The sequence below is a fragment of the Corvus cornix genome, chromosome 2 (assembly GCF_000738735.6).
Source record: "Corvus cornix cornix isolate S_Up_H32 chromosome 2, ASM73873v5, whole genome shotgun sequence".
Classification (NCBI taxonomy): Eukaryota; Metazoa; Chordata; class Aves; order Passeriformes; family Corvidae; genus Corvus; species Corvus cornix.
The window spans coordinates 142,006,438-142,014,795 of record NC_046333.1 but is presented as its reverse complement, the minus strand read 5'-3'; the positions used below and the strand labels follow the sequence as shown (position 1 = coordinate 142,014,795).

The 8,358-nt window shown below is 39.8% G+C and overlaps 1 long non-coding RNA gene across 1 annotated transcript; it reads right to left on the bottom strand.

Moving 5' to 3' along the window:
• Positions 1-2,328: 2,328 nt before the first annotated feature.
• LOC120409751 lies at positions 2,329-6,480 on the bottom strand. The gene is made up of 2 exons (XR_005601538.1): positions 6,266-6,480; positions 2,329-2,598 (listed from the first exon to the last, which is right to left on the bottom strand). It is a non-coding gene; the product is annotated as an uncharacterized LOC120409751 (long non-coding RNA).
• Positions 6,481-8,358: the final 1,878 nt, after the last annotated feature.

The following is an 8,358-nucleotide window of genomic DNA, read 5'->3' as shown; positions in this document are numbered from 1 at the left end:
GGCAGAATCTGTGTAGCTGTTCATACCAAAAGAGGATATTCCACCCCACCCATTCAGTGTGAAGGAGAAGAAAAAATTTCTCAGCTCATCCACTGAAGACTCCAATATAAATCTATTAAATGTTTTGGTCATGATTTTGAAACATATAAATGTAGTTTGAGGATTTTCATGGCAGATATTTTAAGGCTGTAGTGAAGACTATCTCACTGTATACTAGGTCCATGCTGGGGAACAGCTTTTTTGCTACAACTTCAGCAGCAAAAAAAATTCACATTGCCAGAACTGGAAAAATGTTTGAAAGATATGGACTAATTAAGTGCTGCTAGTATTTATGCAGTTTAGGGTTGAAATACTTTTGAGGTTGAATAATGGAAGAGGATAATGGATATTATGATTCAACTTGGGAACAGTTTAGCTTGAAGGAAAATGGTATAGATTAGAGGATGCTTATACCTGTCTTGGAACCAAAACTTAATCACTGTTCCTATAATAAATATTTCCATAAGCTAATCACATCAAAGTGGTGAGCTGTGTTTCTTGGGAGTAAAAGAATGGTATATGAAAACAGCAACAATACAGAACAGCCCACCTACTGAGGGCAAATTGTTTTACACACTACAGGCTACAAGATAATCTGTCTTGATGTTTGCATTTAGACAGATTGACTCAAGAGAATGTGATAACTATTTAACAAACTCCACAGAATAAAGGGCTTTCTGCAAGAATTAATATAACTCACATAGTTAACTCACTGACAAAAATGGACTGCTTGATTGCTCATTTTCATTTGGTGAAGTCATCCACTAATCAAACAGATTTAAATGTTACTTTCTTGTGTGGTCATATCTCGTTGGAGTCAGAGTGTATTTAAGAGCAATAACAGTCAGCAATGATAGCATAGGAATTTATAATTGAAAGAGTTTAGAAGTTTCATAGAAAATTGGTTAAAGACATCCCTCAACCCTTGAAAGAGTTGACAAACAAGACCACAGTGAATTTTATGGCTCAAAAAGGAAAGCAAATTTGAAGGAAAGGTTTAACCATTCATAGCCAGTTTGAGTAGGTCGTAAAATTTCACCCATCACCAAGCCTTGACACTGCAATCAATAAAACTGCTGGGCACCAGATCTCAGTGTCAGTAAGACACTCTATGGATGTGGTTATTGGAAAACTGTTTCTAGGTCCCAAAATTATGATTATCAGGTGCTTTGTTGTTCACTATCAGTGGTTTACAACTCTGTTTGTAGAGATGATAATATGTGAGGCCTAATCCTCTTCAACACTATTTAATAAGTCTGTAATTACTGATTTATGTATTTGTGTCCCCCCCCAGCTCCCCAAAAAATGCTGATATTAAATGTTAATAAGCATTAATAGATCCCATTTTATTCATTTTCAGTTATCAATACAGTGTTAACTCTGATGAAGCAAAGCTCTATATAAAGCTATATTTACTTGGCAATTCAATACTTCCAGTCCTTTTTAATGCCTTGGGAGGAGGGTTCAGGAGAAAAAATACTGGCATGGGAGGTAAATGGCCCCAAAGAAAAAACTGAAAGTTGAAAGATGGCAACTCAACAGCATCACTGATCCTGCTGTACCCCTGGATAGTAACTACCAGGCCACCATCAGGTGTCTTCTAGGTGGCAATGACCACATTTATGGATGCTTGCTACTTTTACTTACCTGTCATGCATTACACAATGCTTTGTACTCCTAAATTGCTGCTTCCAGAGTCTCTACGCAAAGTGAAAATGGTTTGCACAGAGAAGACCCAACAAGGCAGAGAGTGGTGCCTGCTCCATATCCTGAACTAAATCTACTTAGTTAACAGAATATTATGGGCATGATGCGGTTTGTCTCTTTATTCACATGCATATAACCTGTTTCCTTGTTTTGGCAAACTATTTGCTAGTGACTGGCAAATCTGGGCAATTTATTTTTTTTTTAAGAAAGAGTGTGGGTAGTTTTGCCAGTCTCCTGACATTTTACTTCTAATGCCTTACACTATAGAGTAATATATTCCTCATTTACTTGCTGAGCTTGTTCTAAAATGCAATCTGTCTTCTCCTGAGTGGTTTGCTCCTTACACGTTTCTGTTCTGCTGCATTCATCTTGGCATAGCTTGTTTCTTCAGTCTTTGCTTTCAGCACAAAAGCCTGCTTGCAGGCAAAGCTCATGGCCATTACTGTCACAGTGTTAACTTTTACCTTGAGATCCTGCCCAGTCTGAGATCTGTTTTCACTTCCTATACACTGCTTTGGCAGAATAGTCTGTTTATTGCCATAACTGCAGTTTGCGCACAGAATTCACTCCTGAAAGATTTACTGAACTCTCCAGATATACTTTATTCACTTGTTTTAAACATAAATTGAGTTCACATAGGTAAACAGTGTCTCCAATCCATTTCTTTAAAGTGCCTAGTTTCATTTAGCACCTTCAGACAGTTACACTCGTTTGATTTAGATTTTTCTTCATGAAAGGCTGCAGAACTGTAATTTTTTTCAGACATATTTTTTACTGTGATGGCCATTATTATATGAATTGGTGTGACAGTTTAGCAACTACAGTCTCACTTCAAATCCATTTTGTTCGTATCTGTGGAAGAATAAAAAAGAAGAGGTTAGAGTACCTTAATAGCAGAAACTAGATTAACTGAAAGGATTTTTGATCCAGTCATGACAGCTTACGATGTTGCTGTGCATCATCAGAGCAATGTGCATGTGTGGATTGAGTTGCAGCAAAAGAAAGGTGAATTAGGAACCAATTGTCATTTGTTCATGGGAATGAATAACATCAACACATTGCTGTCAGCCCACTATGTCTTAGTTACAGGTATGTGCACAAACATTTACTGCCAATAAGCTCATCTGCAGGAGCCCATTAAACTGAGGTAACAAGATGTCTCAGGCTCATCTGCCTGCTCTGATGTGACTCACCAATCTTGAGATGTGTCTCAATAGTATATGCCATCATTTGTAAGCATTCAAATGCATTGCAGAGGTCATCACCATGTAAATGGAACTCAGAAGAGTTTTTTACTAGCTCTTAAGTCAAATAAAGTTTTGAGTCAATGAAATTTGCAGTTTGAGCCCACAACATATATCCAGGTAACACTTTTTGTATCTATGTTAAAATATTAAAAGGCAACGCTGTGATGTGAACATGCACACAAAACTCAAGGGGCATATTTTACTAGTGGTGTCTTTTCAGTGCTGTCTGAAGCATTTAGAAATGCTTTCCAGACTGAGCCAACTTTTAAAGTAGGCCCAAAACCAAGAAGGGTTGCCCTAACTCAAGAAAGGATAAGCAGGACTGTATTTGCTAATCAAAGATGACAGCCACAGGTGCATACTAGAGATAACCGTGACCTAAATGATGATCATTAACAGCCTGGGCATCCAACCTCCTTGTATGGGACTGAAAAGGAAAATTCTGAGGCAAAACTGGGAAAAGGGAGTCAAGTAGGGCTGCACTGCCTGCACAAGCTGTCTGAACTCGAGAGGGGAGACAAGGGTAAGGTAGTAGCAGTCCTGGGTTTTGTTATGGCCCAAAACGAAGAAAAACAGGGCTTCTGCAGGAAGTGGCAAGGTTTGGGGAGCAAGGAGATAACCTTTCTGCCAGAGATGTGTTTAGACTTTGAGGTGGTCCTAATGCTGCTTTTGAAGTCATTTTGGTCAAGCAGTTTGTTTTCCCCAGGCCTTCCTCTTTCCCTGGACTGCTTTTTTAGAAGACAATGCAAAGCAAAAACAAGCTGCAATTAAGTTCAGGTAACACTAAATGTCTGACCTGAATCCACAAACACAAGGGATCTTTCAAGCTGAAGCTGGAAACTTCATCCCTTGTCAATGGTCTCAGTATTACTGTGAATGCCAGATGAGATCATCTAACAGACTGAGACCACAGGTAATTGTGTAAAGAAAACAAGGTACTCTCAGGATGGACTCGGGAGTTTAACTCTGTGTGCTCTGGTTTCTGGTAGCTTAAAAAAAATACTGTATTTCCTATGCCTATTGCAGGGTCCTGAAAGGATCGATTATAACACAATCTTTTCCTAGCTCAACAAACAAACTGTGATACCCAGCTTTAAAAACTGAAAAACCTCCATCTTTCAGGTGTTAACAGTTAAAACAAAAGGGCAGGTCTTAAAAGGTGAGCTTATACTGTTCTATTTGCTGTAATTTGCATAGACACAATGCAGGGGAGAATTTTTTTTATGCTACAGGAAACAAGGAGTTTACATCAAAGACAACTGAAAGGTATTCTGTAAATTCACAGAGCAAGAAACCCCTTTGGTCTACATATCTGGATGGAAATCTCATGAAAGCAGGCTCTTCCATAACATTTCCAGTCATTTCTAATCCTAGCCGGCTCAGAAACATCAGAGTGATAACATTTCTCAAGTTATTCCAGAAGCCCTGGTTTTGGTCAAACCCAGGAAGCATGTAAACTTCACAAACAAACAGAAGTCTGACAGACAGAGGAAGCCTCAGAAGAAAGGCTTACTTCAGATTTAGTTCATCTATGGGTAAATTTTTTTATAATATTAATAAAGATGCTTTGTACTTTCATCCCAGAATCATGGGATACCCCAAGGCCTAGTCTGTGCTTCAACTTTTAAACTGTGCAATTCTGTAAACCCAGCGCTCCTTACTGCCATGCTTAAATCTACTTTTTCAGCTGCTCTACCTATGTGAGATATTTTGTACTAAAATAGATTATCTTGTTTCACTGAACCAAAATAAAACTCTATTTGGGGTAGGCTGCTGTGGCAGGAGGAGAAAAATATTTCAACATACACATAACTTCCCACCAGAAGGAAAAAAATAAAAATAGCATATGCTCTTCTCATCCTGGGCTGCTGCTTTTTTTTTTCTGTGATCCTTTCTCAAACAGCAGTGCTGAGAGAAGTGATGCTTCATGTGCCCTTCTCTCCTCTTTGCATGTACCCTCTCAGTAACAGACCCCAAAGACCTCATTGTTGTTTGCTTATTGTTTGACTTCATTCTGCTTTCATGCCTAAATTGGGAGTTTAGAATTCAATTCTCTTTTTGTTATTTCATAACTTACTTTTACTCATTTTAAACTTTTTTGAACCTTTGCAATCAATCCACTTGCTTCACAGTAGAGCTCATGAAGCCCTAAGGCCTGAAGACACTGGCACGGTACTAAATGATCAATGAACCCTCTTTGTCTTGCTTTTTCAGAGAGTGGAGGTCAATATGGCAGATGCTGTGACATTCAGTAGCAGTCACATTGAAACCTTAATAACATCTTTTCTGCATTTTCACCCACCAGTTTGTGATTTCATTTAGCAATTACATGATTACAAAGGCAGTGTGTCGAGCCCACATCAGTCCAGTCAAGATAGAAGATAATTGCTTACACAAAATAATCTTGACAGCTTGTGCTTCACAGCAGTGTTCCTTGTACGTTTAAAGAAAACAAATTGCAGTCTGCAGCTCAGCATTGAATTTGCCAATAATATTACCCATCTAAAGAAAGCTGAGATGTTTGTTGTTACTCAAAAGTACTGTTTGCCTGGCTTCTAGACTTGTCCAGTCTTAAGTAAAAGCAACAAAATATTGCCAGAAGGAAGAATGCCATGCAGGCCTCCGAGACACAAATATTCCAAAGCCAAGGAGGTTTGTTTGAAGTGCCTTCATGGCAGTATAGAGAGACAGTGCTACAAAGGAGAAATGCTGCTGCTCTGTGAGCAGACCAGGAGACTGGGTCTATGGCTGTAGAAACACTTCCCCTGCAAAACCCCTTTGATTCCTCTTGGCTTCAGCAGAAACGGATGGAACTGACCTCTCAGCAGGGCACTGCCTTCTAGCCCGTCATGTCACTTCTAAATCTTTCTTTCTTCAAGACCATCAAATGTGTTTACATGTTTACAAGTAACATCCTTGGTAGGAGGATATTCCCCGCTCTCATGAGCAAAAGCATTTTTCTGAGTTTTGGGCTTATTGTCCATTTAAGATGGCATCAGAGTCATCTGAATCTTGAATGGCTGAGGATTCCTCATAACAAAGAAACAGAAGCCAGAGTGTGGGAACTACCAGCTATAAGCAAACCAAGTACAAGTAAAGGGATCTGAACCTATTAAGAGTAAGTAAATTTTCCACTGGTAGTTTGCTGCTAAAGTATAAACCATGAGCCTAGCAGTGCTTCTAGACCAGATACTTGAGCTCCAGGCATACCTTTCCAACCTAGAAAATCCAAGCAAGAGAAGGAAACATGATCCCATTCCCCCTTGCGGTACCTGCTCACTCCAGGCTAAAAGAGACCTCTGAAAGATCAGTGCATCGGTGTCAGCCATAGATATCCTCTTCTAGTTGCGTCTCACTCTGATTTTGATCCAGACTCAGGCAGATTTCAGTAGTAGGATGGTCATTCTCAGCAGAATCATGCCTGAGCTCTACCCATGCCCTGGGGCAGCTGGCTGGCCTCAGAGGCAGCCCCAGCCAGTGCTCTGCTCGCAGCCAGGCACAGCCCCATGTGCAAACAGCCCTTCCCTTACTGTCGCTCCTGGTGGGTGCTTTCTGCTGTCAGTGTTTGTGGCTGGCTCTTCCCACTGGCCAGGGCTGGCGCTGGCTGCCCTGCTAATTGCTCTTAGCTAGTTGTTCCAACAAGGTTTGCTCCCAAGTAATCTTTCTCACCACCTATTTGCTGCCTTGCTTGTTAATTTCCTGGCTGCTGACCTGGTTTGCAGAGAGGCTCTCACAACAACCCCTGCAGTGATCCAACATGCAAAATCCATGGACTCCTCACTTCAAAACCAGAGGAAAGCCCTTCAGGCTTTTGTCCTCTGAAAATTAAACACTGTCCAGCGACTTCTTTCCCCACTGTGAAGAATAGTAACATATTTTCAAACTCTTTAAAATCTGATTGGTCATAAAAGAAATGGTCCCTAATTAAAAAAAAAAAAAAAAAAAAAATCAAATTATATTCTCACTTCATCCTATTCCATTAGCCTCTTCCAGACTCATTCCTTTAACTTTTGAACACACACCAGATGAGGGTACCTCCCTCTCACAGTAATCAGGGAGATTTATAATCCCTCCCTCTACAATCAAATCAGCAGACTTATACTATGTCATTGCTAGCATTATTTTTGGTGACTTAGCTTTGATCAGTATTTTTCTATTGTTATGCTCTTCTCCTAGTGATGTAATATTTTTCAGCACTGCAACATCCTTGAATAAAGAGCATTATATGTGTGCAAAACAGTACCAGAATTACACATCTCTCAGGTAACAGTTGAAGACATTTTTCTAAGTGGGAGATGAGTTTCTTTTGCAGATTCAAAAACAGAGGCTTCCAAAGCGTAACTTAACCATTCTTTCCTTCAAAGTTTTCAATTTTTTTTTCCAAAATACAAGTCACTAGAGAGTGGACTCTCCAGCTGCTTCATCTGAGTACCAAAACTTGTAATGGGAGTGCCTTATTTTATCTGTGAGAGAAAGAGAAAAATGGGCAGAATTCTCCATGGAATTTCACAATAGGTCTTAAAAAGCTAAACTTTATGTCCAGACCACAAGAGGCAACAGAATGGATTGCAGCAAAACTCTGGTAAGAGGCTAACAGTTTGCAGAAAACATGTACATCACTAAACACTAACTAATCTGTCAGGCGTATCAAGGAAAATCAAAGCTTATTACAACATGTGCAAATAAGGAGTTGATAAAAGTGTTGAACAGTGTTAGACACGGAGCAGCCCACTGGGGAATTTCCATGAGAAACACATCCATTTGGTAACAATTCCCCATCAACAAATACTTTCTGAAATCTGCCAGTTGGCCAGCTCTTAATCCATTTAGTGTGTGCTATACTCACATTTTAACTGCTTTGGTGGTAAACCAAGTGACTGTGAAGGAATATACTTATGCTAAATCTGTACTATTATGTTTATTAACCTATATGTGATTTCCTTAAAAACCAAAATAATCTTTTTTCCACAAAATCATTTATGGTGGGTTGACCCAGACTGGATGCCATGTGCCCACTAAAGCCACTCTATCACCCCCCTCCACAAGTGAACAGGAGAGAGAAAATGTAACAAAGGTTACTGTGTTAAGGACGGGGAGAGATCACTCACCAAATACCATCACAGACAAAACAGACTCGAATTGGGGAAATTAAGTTGAATTTATTGCTAATCAAAATCAGAGCAGAATAATGAGAAATAAACCAAATCTTAAAAAACATCTTTCCCCCATCCCTAACTCCTTCCCAGCTCCACCCCCTCCCCTTCAGGGTACAAGGAGATGGAATGAGAGTTACACAGTTCATCACAGGTTGTTTCTGCTGCTCCTCAGCGAGAGGAGTCCTTCCCCTGCTCCAGTGTGGGGTTCC